At 49.1% G+C, this 14,084-nt stretch overlaps 1 protein-coding gene across 2 annotated transcripts in view; it reads left to right on the forward strand.

Annotated features, from left to right (window-relative positions):
* KAT2B (lysine acetyltransferase 2B) overlaps positions 1-14,084 on the forward strand; it is a 92,872-nt gene that overhangs the window by 7,933 nt on the left and 70,855 nt on the right. The window contains exon 1 of one of the 2 annotated variants that reach the window (XM_043474819.1): positions 12,761-13,067. The exons of the other annotated variant lie outside the window; for it this stretch is intronic. The gene's annotated coding sequence lies outside the window, so the exon portion shown is untranslated. Of the gene's footprint in view, positions 1-12,760; positions 13,068-14,084 lie in introns of those variants that run through there. 2 annotated transcript variants of the gene reach the window in all.

A 14,084-nucleotide genomic window follows, 5' to 3' on the forward strand; every position in this document is an offset into this window, starting at 1 on the left:
GTGTTCGTTTTGGGTGTACAGCAGAGTGAATCGGCTACACATACACACAGACTGTTTTGATTCTTTCCCATATCGGTCATTACCGGGCACTGAGCGTTCCCTGTGCTCACGGTATGTCCTTGAGTGAAAGTGAGAGTCACTCAGTCGTGTCCAACTCTTTGTGACCCCATGGACTGTACAGTCCATGGAATTCTCCAGGCCAGAATACTGGAGTGGGTAGTGTTCCCTTCTCCAGGGGATCTTCCCAACCCAGGGATCGAACCCAGGTTCTCCCGCATTGCAGGCAGATTCTTTACCAGCTGAGCCGCCAGGGAAGCCCACAGTATGTCCTTGTTAGTTATCTGTGTTATATGGTAGTGTATATGTGGAACTATATATATTGTATATTGGAATGGTCCAATTTCCCGATTTATTCCTCCCCACACGATAGGCTTTCTTTAATTTGTTCTTCTGTTTGTACCCAGAGCCCCAGACACAGGACTTACTGTGTTTTTAATCAGGAGTCAAATGCATTTATTTTGGAAGAAAAAGTGTGAATGATGTCTCTAACGATTCCCTTGGAGTGACGCACCACCTCACCTTAGGAGGTTTCCTGTGGTCTCTTCAGTGACCTCAGGGCAAGGAGTGTGGGGGTATTTCCATGACGGCCACACCATGGAGCCGGCCCCCACCTGCACTGGGAGTGGACAGCCTCCTGGGAGGCGTCTGTGGTCTGCAGGAGAGTCCTGAAGTGCAGGGTGATTCCTGACTAACATCCCAATGACTGATGGCCGCTGCTCCAGTTTGCATCGGCTCTAACAAGCTGGTGCTGAAACTGGCTGGCAGAGGGCCAGGGAAGCCAAGGTCAGCGCACTTTGAAACAGCAACGTGAGTCCTGGCAGCCAAGACTCGGGCGTCCCCGCAGGACCACCTGCCCCGCTGCCTCCCAGGGACGTGTCCATGAGTGCCGGCAGGCCGGGCGACGGGGGTGTGTGTGTGTCCCTAACGTGCTGCTTTTGTGCTGTGAGTCTGTGGGGCGGTGGGGGTCGCGCCCCCTCCACAAGCCTCAGCTCTCAGGGCTGTCGAGCAGAGGGGTCCTGCCACCATCCCGTCCACCCGGCAGACCCTCCTGGAACGCGCAGACGTGGGCACACAGCGACAGATGGGCGCTCGCTCTGGGAGAGCTTGCTTGCTGGTGGCAGAAGCAGACAGTAAATAAGAAAATAGAGCGCTAAGTGCTGCACACAGTGAAGACGAAAGCAGAGCCGCAGACGAGGCTCCCTGGGCGGCGCCGCCAGACGGAAAGCCCTCTCCAAAGAGGGGCCCGTCCTGGACCTGAGTGACGGCAGGGAGCCAGCTCTGCGTGGGGCCCCGGGCCTCGGGGAGAGGCCGCTGCAGAGACTCCGGCCCAGGGGCTTGGTGGGGTCACGGGCAGCCTGGGACTGCTGGGCTAGGGGGGCAGGCGTGAGGTGGGGGTGATGGGGCCGGCTTGCCAGAGGGTCATCCTCACAGGGTGAAATGATCTGATCTCCCACTTCCGAGCAGTTTCAACAAATGCATAGCCAGACCCAGAACGTTTTTGTCACCTTAGAAAGTTCCCCACCTCAGAAGCAACCGCTGATCTACTTTGTGTCACCGGTTAGTTCTGGTATTCCTGCATTTCTTGTACCACGTGGTACACAGTGTTCTTTTTGCACTCCGCTTAGGATTTTGGGGGTTCATTCATGTTGCTGCATACGTCAGTAGTTTATTTCTTTTTATTGTTGAGAAATACTCCACTATATGGATGTGCTACAGCTTATCTGTCTACCTGTTGATAGATCTGGCCTGTTTCCAGTATTTTCAGAGAAGACCTGCTTGTTTTAAGCATCCTCTTTGGCTGCCCTGAGAAGGATAAAGTGTGTAAGACAAAGAGTAGGAAAAGGGGGGCATTTGAAGTTGTTACAGCCCGGGTCTAAGTGGATGGTGGCTTGGGTGAAGGCAGTGGACGGGTGAGGAGACAACTTGAGGCTGTATTATGAATTTAGAAGCAACAGGATTTGCGTTATTGGGGGGCGTGCTGGCGAGTGAAGCAAAGACAGGTGAATGTATGTGATGTGTAGGTTGTTGGCCTGAGCAGCTGAGAGGAGGGATCCATTTATCAAGATGGTGAGACCGCGGGAGAAATATTGAGATGGGTGAGTTGAGAACTCTCTTACGGACGTGTTATGGTGTGATTCTGAGTCAAGTGTGATGCTAAAGTGAGGTGATTTCATTTAGCAGTTGTGTGTAATATCTGGAGCATTCTAAATAATTAGCAAATGGTAGCTACTATTCCAGTTACAGGCAGCGCTAATTAAACCTAAGTGTTGGCGAAGATGAATGGATAAAGGTGTGGTGTGTATATACATTGGGCTGTTACTTAGTCCTAAAATGGATGAAATAATGTCACTTGCCGCAGCATGGATGGATCTAGGGATTATCATCCTAAGTGAAGTAAAACGAATACCATATGGTATCACTTACATGTGATGCTAAAATAATACAAGTGAACTTACAAAACAGAAACAGACTCACAGAAACAGAAAACAAGCTTATGGCCCCCAGGGTTGGGGGAGGGATGCCTCAGGAGTCTGGGTTTCACTTACACACACTGCTGTGTACAAAACAGTGAACAGCAAGGCCCTGCGTCTAGCACAGGGAACTGGATCCAGCATCTTACGATGACCTGTTGTGGAAGAGAACAGGAAAAAGAACACATATACAGTATAACTGAATTACTTTGCTATACACACGAAAGGGACTCCATATTTTAAGTCAGCTATACTTGGAAAAAAAAACAACAGTGCTAAGTGATAATTGTTGATCTTAATACAGTGACTTGCCCAAATGGAGGCAAAGGAAAAGTGAGTTAAACAGAAATAGTGGGAATTAGGGTCCCCTGGGTAAAGGGGAGAGCCACTGATGGAAGGTCTTGAGTTTCAGGTAGAAAACTTCACACTGAATCGGTGTGCTAACAGTGAGTCTTTGCAGCAGGAAGGAGGACACATGGGATGTTTTAGAGCCAGCAGGTCCAGGTCGAGGTCGAGGTCGAGGTTTTGGGTGGGGTGCTTGCTCCTTGGCCAGCCGTGTGAGTGCAGCAAACAGGCCTCTCTGAGCGCGGACTCTCGGGCCCTGTGGGCCCTTGGGTGGGGAGATAGGATGGGGAGATAGGACGATGCAGGCGACAGTCGCCAGTCGCCTTGGGAGCGGCAGACAGAAGTGCTTAACTTTGCTGGTGGCATTTTTGAGCGGAGCCCGTGTTCCCTGCAAGGCAGGCGTGTGCTGAAGGTGGGAAGGGGCCGGCGGGGAGAGAGGAGAAGAGTGAACTGGGAGAGGCTTGGAAAGGAGAGCCAGGTGGCCCGGGATGGGGGCTCGCAGGCAGGTGGCCACCCTGGGAGCTGGGGACGCGGATGTAGGGAAGGGTGGTGGGCTGGGTGCTGGGGCTGAGGGCGGCCTCGAGAACCCAGCCGAGGAGCCTGGTGGGGGGCCTGCTCTGCGGGTGGTGGGGCTGCTAGGCTGACCCTGCGGGGGCCCCGGAGCGGCGCGGGACGCGCGCAGGACGAGGCTCCGGGAGGGTCCGCGGCTCCGGGAACATCTACGGCTCTGCGCTCCGGGGCCCCTCCGGGTGACGCCGCTGGCTTTGGGCCTGGAGGGCTGACTCGGGTGTGATGAGGGGTCCCGCCCCTCGTAGGCCGGTCGCGGCCCTAGAGTCGTTCTAACAGCGTCTGAGGGTCTCGGGGGTCCTGGGCCTTGGATTCGCCCAGATTGGATGAGTCAGCTTGAAGAGTCAGATCTTGACTTGACTCCAGCCTGGACTCAGGGACGTCTTCCAGGCCCAGGGGTCTCCTCCCAGAGCTTTCCCGTTGGTCTGATGTTGGTGCGTCTCGGAGGGTCTGCAAGGGCGTTTTGTGAATCTTGTCTGTACCTGGTGGTCTTCCCTGGGATCATTTCCTCAGGGCTGAGTTCTCTTCTCCTCTGTACCCCCTGACCACTCTCCTCAGTCCTCCTTTTGCTGGTTCCACGTGGCTTCCAGACCAGAATGGCACCCTTCCTCAAGGTCTCCCGAGACCTTGTGTTTCCCAGTGCCTCACTGGTTGTCCGGAGAAGGCAATGGCAACGCACTCCAGGACTCTTGCCTGGAAAATCCCATGGATGGAGGAGCCTGAAGTCTATGGGGTCGCTAAGAGTCGGGCACTACTGAGCGACTTCACTTTCACTTTTCACTTTGATGCATTGGAGAAGGAAATGGCAACCCACTCCAGTATTTTTGCCTGCAGAATCCCAGGGAAGGGGGAGCCTGGTGGGCTGCCATCTATGGGGTCGCACAGAGTCGGACACGACTGAAGCGACTTAGCAGCAGCAGCACTGGTTGTTCTCTCCTTCCAATTCTGTTTCCACTTTGTTTTTTTGGCTGTACCCTGCTGCACCTGGGGTCTTAGTTCCCCAACCGGGGCTCAGACCCTCGCCCTGCAGGGGAAGTGCAGAGTCTTAACTGCTGACCACCAGGGGATCCCCAGTTTTCACCTTCAATCAGTCAGTTCAGTCGCTCAGTCGTGTCCGACTCTTTGCGACCCCATGAATCGCAGCACACCAGGCCTCCCTGTCCATCACCAACTCCTGGAGTTTACCCAAACTCATGTCCATCGAGTCGGTGATGCCATCCAGCCATCTCATCCTCTGTCATCCCCTTTTCCTCCTGCCCCCAATCCCTCCCAGCATCAGGGTCTTTTCAAATGAGTCAACTCTTCGCATGTTGTGGCCGAAGTATTGGAGTTTCAGCTTTAGCATCAATCCTTCCAATGAACACCCAGGACTGATCTCCTTTAGGATGGACTGGTTGGATCTCCTTGCAGCCCAAGGGACTCTCAGCAGTCTTCTCCAACACCACAGTTCAAAAGCATCAATTCTTCTGCACACAGCTTTCTTTATAATCCAACTGTCACATCCATACGTGACCACAGGAAAAACCATAGCCTTGACTAGACGGACCTTTGTTGGCAAAGTAATGTCTCAGCTTTTTAATATGCTATCTAGGTTGGTCATAACTTTCCTTCCAAGGACACCTTCAGTCCCGGGCAAATTCGAGCTCCTGAGGGAAGACTGTCTCCCCACTCCCACTTCTTTTTACCTGCGCGCGAAGCCCCCCAAATCTTAAAGATCCCTGTTTCCAGTCACAGCTTTATGCTGTCTGCGGGCTGTCCACGGGCAGTTGTGGAAGCCAGAGGGATTATCACCCAGTGAGGAAAGAAAAAATTTCACGTCCCAGAAAGGATGTCTTAGCCGCTTAAATTCACAGCGGGTGTGGAAAGCTCCCGTTAATCAGGGAGAAGAGAGGTTTTAACAGTCACATCCCCAAGGCCACCTTCACATTTTGCTGCTCCAAGTGTGGTCCTCACCTCACTGCTTAGAAATGAGATTCTGGGGCCTCACCCTGGCCCTCCTGATTCTGAATCTGCATTTTAACAAGATTGCTGAGGTAATTTGGGGGCAGATTAAAGTTTGAGAACACCCCACGAGTATCATTCAAACTGCTTCCAAAGCGGTTCAGTTCCAGAGAGAACCTTTATTGAAATCACAGCTCATACAGCAGACTCCGGGTGTTGTTGCTGTTTTAAAATAGGAGGAAAGAAATTTTTTTTTCAAAGAAATATATGATAAAAAAAAAAAGACATGCTCACAGTTAAGAGCAGAATTCAGATGCTCATGATGGTGGCAAATCAAAACTTAGACGCTCCCACCCCAGTCCTCCCAACCCCAGCTCACTCTTCCTTCTCTTGTAATCATTTTCAGAAATTGTCGGTCTCCCTTCTTCCCCTGCCTTCCTGAGGCTGCATCTTCCATTTTCTACTGTAGTTTAAGGAGGGGAACGGGAGTCATTGTACAGAAACCCATTGCTGATTCTGATAGAATGAATTTGCAAACAAGCCAGAAAGCTGCAGGGCAACAGGTCAAAGGTGTCAGTGAGTGAGAGGAACGCCAGCAAGAGGGCTTTATTATTAGCACGTTTTAATTGTTTCAGCCTTTCCACTAATTGTGAAACCAGGGCAGCCTACTTAACGGCTTATTTCTGTCGCTTGTTATTTCTCCTTTGCTGGGGTAGATTCCGACAGGCGTGGTCACCTAGATGCTCCGACTTCTTTTGCTTTTTCCTTGATCAGAAAGGACAGCGGTGGAGACCCCCACACCCCCACCCTGGGGCTGGTGTTTTATTATGATGATGGTTTTTAATGTAGCTTATTAAGCTTCTTCCATTTGTATTTGAGAAAATAAGCTTCAATTTTGGGACACACTGTAGAAGACCCATATTTGAATAGATAGAATTTGATAGCAAGCTCTTACCCTTTTAAACGACAGCTTTACTGAGGTATAATTCGCATGGCATGAATTCCTCTGGCTCTAAGTGTGCAATTCAATCATTTTGGGAAACTGTCTGAGTAGTATAGTCATCACCCAAGTCCAGGTTTCCATTTCCGCAGAAAGGGCCTTGTGTGCACCTCCCGCCCAGACTGCTGTTGCCTCTCTGCTGCTCCTCTCAGGCGTGTCCGACTGTGCGACCCCATGGATTGCAGCCCCCGGGCTCCTCTGTCCGTGGGATGCTCCGGGTGCGAATACTGGAGTGGGTTGCCATGCCTCCTCCAGTGGATCTTGCCAACCCAGGGACTGAACCCAGGTCTCCTGAATTGCAGGCAATTGCTTTACTGCTGAGCCACCAGGGAAGCCTAGTCAACTTTCCACCTCTGTGCATTTGCCTTTTCTGGACATTTATGTAACTGAAATATATAATATGTGATTTTTTGGCCCCTGGCTCCTTGCATCATGTTTTGCAGCTCCTCCTGTGGTAGCTTGCATCATCACGTCATTGTTTTCTGCCCTGTCATATTCCAGTGGGTATGCCACATTTTATGAATTCACCGGTTGATGGACTTTGGGTTCTTTTCACTTTTTGGTTAATATGAATAATGTTACTGAAAATGACTTTTTTTTAAGTTGTGGTAGAATACACATCACATAAAATTTATCATCTTAACCATTTTTAAGTTCAGCAGTGTTGAGAAATTCACCCTGTTGTACAACCATCATCATCTCTCTACTGTACTTCATCCTGCAAACGGAAACTCTGTTCTCATTGAACTGCAGCTTCCCATGGCTTCAGTTACTCAATTCCTGGCAACCTCCCCTTGTCTCTAGGATTTGACTACTTTTCACTCTGTGTTCTTTTGATGCATAGAAATTTTACATTTTGATTAAGTCGTGTTGTTGTTGTTGCTGTCTATGCTTTTGGTGTCCTATCCAAGAAATCATGGACAAATCTAATGTCAAGAAGCTTTTCCCTTATGTTTTCTGTTAAGAGTTTCATCATTTAGGTTTTAGGTCTTTAATCCATTTGAGGTTAGTTTTTCTATATGATGTAAGAGTTCAACAACTTCATTCTTTTGCATGTGAATATTCAGTTTTTCCATTTGTCAAAAAGGTTGCCCTTTTCCCATTGAATGGTCTTGGCCCCCTTGTCGAGAATCATTTGACCACCTATGTGAGGGTTTATTTGGGGGTTTTCTGTTAGTTTAACTTTTTATGGAACTGCTGAGTTGTTTTCCAAAGCAGCTGCTCCATATTAACAGTCCCCTTCAACAGTGCCTGAGGACTCGTGTGCCTTCATGACCAGACGTACTACCTGCTCTTTTGATTGCAGTCATTCTTATGGGGGAGAAGTTGTATCCCATTGTTGTTTTCGTTCTTAACCTTTGAACATTTTGCTTTTGTCCAGCCTGGAACAGAGAGGCAGCAAATCAGACAGACACACAGGCGCGCATAGCCACAGGGCCTGAACACACTCGGTGCTTCTGCAGGGTAGACCGAACAAACTCAGGGAGGTGTCTTAACGTCTAGAGCTTCTGCTTTCTCTTCTGAGTAGTGGGAGCAGTGAATCCCTTTCTCACACACGGTGAGGTGGGAATGTGTGTGCAACTGCCTGTTTTAGCCTGTGCTGTAATGTTGGACTCAGTTTTACTCCCTAATCCTGTCTGTATGTTTTCACTGTGGGACATTCCCTGTCACTGGTTTAACTTCTCCGGCAAGCACGACTCTCCGGCATTTTAAGCCTGACAGCGAGCGTCCTGCTGGAGGGCCTGGCGCTTCCACTGTGGCTCCTCTGGGTGCCAACCAGGACTCTTCAGGCCCGGAGCACCCTGCTCCCTGTCTGCCTGCCATCTGGGTCATGGTTACTTGTTTATCCAGTTTTGCTTCCTTCTGTCCTGGCTTCTGCATCCTCTGACCTCTCACCCTGGATCCTGCTGGGGCAGAGACCATTTTTATGCCGTGGGCTTGTCAGCAGCACTGAGGCGGCCTTTTCTCTCTTGGCGCTGCTGCTCTGCAGAGACGGCTCCTGGGGAATGAGCTCCCCACCCCCCCACGCCCAGTTTGTAGCTGCCACAGTAATTGGCTTGGCAGTCACTCCCTGCAAGGTTGTCCTGCAGCTGATACTCTGTTGAAGCTGCAAGGCCAACCCCCTTGGGAGTTCCCCTGAGCCAGCAGCCGTCTGGTCTAATTAAGGTGTTTTGAAGGGAGCCCTCTTATCTCAGAGAACAGTGGCAGCCGGAACATCTGGAAGGGAGATAGGGAGGCTGAGACGGAGGGCAGGTAGCAGCAGCTTGGGGTGCTTGGCAGAAAATGCGCTGCTGGTATCAGGGGTGATGCTGAGTGTTTTCTCAGGACTTAGTACGTCCTCTCTCGTAAACAGGGCCATAGGTCCTGCACACGTTAAAAATACGATGCACTTAGGGTTCAGTGTGTCCTGTGATATTTGTACACATGTAGGAAGTAATTTTCTTATCCCACCAACATGAAAAATCCAGAAACAACTGAGCAAAATCAAGAGACTTCCAGATGTTTCAATTGGGTGTAACTTTCATCATTTAGAAGCATTTAAGAAATACGGGGACTCTTCTGTACCTCAGCAGTTAGGGTCCGTAGTGAAGACTTGGGTTTGGAGGGGTAAATTCCCTTTAAACTCTAGTGCAGCAACATCAATAGGAATCGAACGTGAGCACATACCTGTCTGTAACTTAACGTTTCCTGACAGCCACCTGTGTTCTTAAACGTTCTGTTACAGTTGATTGACAGTGTTGTGTTAGCTTCAGGCGTCCAGCAAAGTCAATCAGTTATGCGTGTACACATATCCACTCTGTCTTAGAGTCTTTTCCCATCGTAGGTCATTACAGAGGATTGAGTGGAGCTCCCTGTGTTACACAGCAGGTTCTTATCTATTTTATGCCACTTGCATTAATTTTCTTGGAATGCCATAAAAAATGATCACAAACATTATCAGGAATTTATTCCTTTAATTCAATTTTGGAGGCCAGAGGTCTGAAATCAAGGTGTCAGCAGGGCAGGGCTCTGAAGGATCTGGGATGAATCCTTCCTGGGTCTTCCTAGCATCTGGTGGCTCCTGGCAGCCTTGGCCAGTACCAGGGATCAACAGGGTGGGTTGTTAACCCCTGAACCACAGGGGAAGTTCCCTCTTGGTTTTATAGGTTCTCCTCTCCAGTCTCTGCCTCTGTCTCCACAGGGCATCTTCCATCTGCGTGAGTGACTTGGTGTCCGGATCTCCCTCTCCTTTCTCTTACAAAAATACCACTTATTGGTTTTAAGGCCCAGTCTAAACTAGGTTAATTTTGTCTCAAGATCCTTAAGTAATCCTGGGTCCAGACAAGGTCCCTTTGTGAGGTTCTGGGTGATCATAAACTTTGGGGGACAAGTATTCAGCACGTAAAAAATTGAAATAAAACACTTTCATTAGTTTTAATGTTTTACCTAATATTCCAAAATATCATTATAACATGAATCAGTAGAAAAGAATTCCTGATTAGATAGTTTAGCATCCTTCCCCCACCTTTGACACTGTCTCTGAATTCAGAGCATTTCCGACCTTGCGGCTCACCTCGGCCTTGCCTGAGGGCGGCAGGGCGCTCTGGAGCCTCAGCCTTGCCCGGGGCGGCAGGGCGGCCTGGAGCCCTGCCCGTGCTGACGCAGCTTTCCCACTTCAGGGTTTCTCTGTGCTCCCTTCTCACCCTCCCTCCACCCTTCTCTTAGTTTTCATGGAATTTTTCTGTTTATTTGGGAAAAGTCTCAGTCCTTCTGAACAAAGGAAACAAAAACCTACTTTGTAAAAGCTACTGGGTTCCCAAGACTCAGCGGAGGAAGCAGGGTTAGCCACTTTTGAAAGAAAAGTCCTTTATTCAGTTACTTTCTAAATCATCCAAGTTTCTTGTTGTGCAATTTATCAAGCTCTTCTGTAACAAGTGGCTTCAATGTGGGGGATGTAGCCGTCTTTTACTGAGTACGGGGAATGCAAGGGTCTTGGGAGGACTCTCCCTGATGTGAGGTTCATGACCTACCCACTTCTCAGGCCCCCAAGAACACAGCAGTCTTCTGTCATATTAAGACAAGAAGGACAAGAAGAGGCATCGATTTTAACTTCTGGACTGTAAGTCTGTTGCAATCATGAGGTTAAGATTTTTATCTCTGAAAATCCCCGTATCCTTTTCTCCAAGAACTGGAAGCTTGTTCCTGTCTTGGCTTGAACCTCAGTGAGGGGAGGGGGCTTATAAGCAGTGCCACAGGGACAAGGGTGTTGGATCCTGGAATTCTTACATGTGGTTTATGATAAGGCTGTGGTTTCCACCCTCCCTGTGTGTACTGAGCCTCTGTTATTGTTGTTGGAATCATGTTTTTTCCTTCAGAGGAATCAATGTTAAAGAAAATTAGCAATCAACCCATGAATATGAACTCCAGAGAAGAATATAGAATACAAAGGGAATGTCCCTTCTCCTCCCAACTTTCACCCCCCCCCCACACACACTAGAAAGTGTGTCTCTTTCTAGTTCCTCTGTATATCTGCATTCCTACATTTGAAATTGCTTATGCATTTAACAAACATACATCAAATTATGGTCCATATTATTTGGTGGGTTTGTCTTTGCTACCATTCACTAGGACCTAGACAGGTTCATTGTCAGAACAAATATTTAGCCTTATTTTTTTTAATCCATTAAAAAATTGAAGTCTAGTTGATAAATAATATTGTTTTAGGTGTGAGCAAAGTGAATCAGTTACATATATATATATATTGTCACACATTTGGAAGATCCTTTCCCCATACAGTCATTAGAGGGTGTTGAGTAGAGATCCCTGTGCTATGCAGTAGGTGCTCATTAGTTACTGTTTTATATGTCGCGTGTGTGGATGTCAATCCCAAGCTCCTAGTTTATCCATCTCTCCTCCCTTCCCCCGCTGGTGACAGTAAGTTTGTTGTCTACATATGTAACTCTATTTCTCTTTTGTAAATAAGTTCATTTGTACCTTTTTTTTTATATTCCACATATAAGTGATATCATATTTATCTTTCTGTCTCTGACTTACTTCACTCAGTATGACAATCAATCTCTAGGTCTATCCATGTTGTTGCAAATGGTATTATTTCTTTCTTTTTTATGGCTGAGTAATATTCCATCGTGTATGCTTGTTTTTGTTCCGTCACTCAGTCGTATTCAACTCTTTGCGGCCCCATGGACTGCAGCACGCCAGGCCTCCCTGTCCTTCACCATCTCCCAGAGTTTACTTAAACTCATGTCCATTGAGTCAGTGATGCCATCCAACCGTCTCTTCCTCGGTCGTCCCCTTCTCCTCCTGCCCTCAATCCTTCCCAGCATCAGGGTCTTTTCCAGTGAGTCGGCTCTTAGCATCAGGTGGCCAAAGTATTGGAGCTCCAGCTCCAGCTTTGGCCCTTCCAGTTTATATTGTGCACATGTACCACATCTTTTTTATCCATTCCTCTGTTGATGGACATTTAAATTGCTTCCATGTCTTGGTTATTGTAAATAGTGTTGCAGTGAATGTTGGGATGCATATATCTTTTTTGTTGTTTAATATTGAGCGAGCAAGTGACTTAAGTTAGGAATAACTTTTTTTTTTTTAATTAGAGGATAATTGCTTTACAATGTTGTGTTAGTTTGCACATATCTTTTAAATTAGTTTTCTCCAGATTCATGCCCAGCAATGGGATTGCTGGATCATGTATGTGAGGAGTGACACTTTTCGGTGTAAGCTGACCAATCTTTTGTTCACTAAGTGCTGTGATTCCACAGTGATCGGGACCAGTATCTTCAAGCTACTTTCATTGGCTGCATCCTCTTTAGGTCCTTGCTTTAAAGTATTAACTGTCATAGTTGGTCATGATTTACAGAGCTCTGGTCTCAGCTAATCTTTCACCTAACAGGGCTGTCCTACCATGTTAACAGCGTCTTCATTACCACTTCCATCCATTCAGCACCTACCCACCTTCATTCCTTAGTGCCTCTAACAGTCTTGTGGGATGAATATTTTGTGCTCCTTTCATAGATTAGGAAGGTTAAGGGATTTACCTCAGGTTCATACAGTTCGCAGATGCTGAAGCTAAGGTTTGAAATTGCCTTTGCATCACTCCAGGCCCACCCTCCTGAACAGAGCTTTGATACTGTGTGCTGTCCCCTGCCGCCTGTCTGCCAACCTCAGCCCAGAATGAAACGCTTTGCTGGCAAACACATTCTTGTCCCGTCGCTGCTGTTGGCTGGTCAGGGGCTGCGGGGGAAGCGGCCGAGTCCTCACGGACCGCTCCGTCTTCCCCAGGTTCCTGCCAGCCTCTGCGGCGGAGAGCTGTCCTGCCTTCCCCCGCCCTCCCTGCCGTCTCCACCCCTGCCTTCTGTGCGCCTCCAGGCTTGGAGGAAGCAAATCCTGAAGGAAGATCCTGGTCCTGGGACTTTGCTGCGGGAAGATTCAGTCTCCTTCTACTGGGTTGTCTGGGAGAATTTAATCACTCGCTTAGAGAAGATGGATGCCTGCCTCCCTCTGGTGCTGCCCGCGCTCCCAGACTCCACTTTACTTTTCTGAGGAAGTTCTCCAGTGACTCCGGGGCCTCCAAAGCCGAGCGCCACTGGGCTGCGTCTTCATCTCCCGTGAAGAGAGGGTTCTGGTGTCTCAGCATCCAGGCTTGTGATGTGAGGGACATGCAGAGGGTGCTCAAGGTTTGAAAAGTGAGTACACGGGGCGTGAGGAGCAGGAAAGGCTCGGGGCTTGTTTCCTTTCCCCTCTCCTCCCTGTGCACGTTACCCCCCGGCCTCCAAACGCAGGGAGCCCTCCCGTAGCCGTCTCTCGAGCTGTGCCGTCTGCGTGCCGTGGGAAGAGCTGCGGGGAGGCCGCACCTCAGGCACGGCCACGGACTTTCTTACCTGTGGGCTCAGATTTTTGCCACAGGAGGTTCTGTCTTGTCCGGGTAATGGCTGTCCTCGTAGCCATGGAGCGAACAGGGTTGATCAGGCCTGCTGGCCAGCCTCCCCGCGTCCCTGTAACGAGGAACCTCATGCCTACCTAGGTCAGAGTCTCTCTGAACGTTTGGAGTGACAGATGCGGCCTTCAGTGGGTTTAATTGTGGTCCACACGGAGCTCTTGCCACAGGTACTTCCTTCCCGGGGCCAGCCTGCCCGTGAAGCAGACCGCGGCTGTGGTTGCTTCCGTGACCAGATGCAAAATCCATCGTGTCTGTCAAAAGCTGCAGAGGTCACGGAGGCAGACTGAGGACAGACTGAACTCCGGTTATTATCCGCTTGACCCCACACCCAACATAAACCCTTGTCCTTGTTAAGTCACGAAACCCTTGACTAGGCAGCTTGGCACCTTTAGGACAATTCAGGGAGCATCCTGCGGTCTCTTGGTGGGCCTTCCTTTCTATCCAGATATCAGAGATTTATAAGTGCTGGGTCGTATTTGCAGTTAATGTGCTTCCCTGTGTGATAGGAGCATCATTATCCTGGACTGGAAGTTAGAAGCAGAAGGAAGTAAGACGATTTACTGATACAGATTAATGACAGGAAAGTGGGTGGATTTCCCCCCCCCCCATGATTACTATTTAAGGGAAAAAAAGAGAGTGGGGATGGTTGACCCTAATGACTAAAGGAAAGAGTGAAAGAGAAAGAAAATGTTTGCAGACACCCTGCCTCAAGCCCTTGTATTCTGTCTCCATTCCTGTTTGAAGCCCGGAGGACCCTCCTTGA

This window comes from Cervus canadensis, chromosome 7 (assembly GCF_019320065.1).
Source record: "Cervus canadensis isolate Bull #8, Minnesota chromosome 7, ASM1932006v1, whole genome shotgun sequence".
Lineage (NCBI taxonomy): Eukaryota > Metazoa > Chordata > Mammalia > Artiodactyla > Cervidae > Cervus > Cervus canadensis.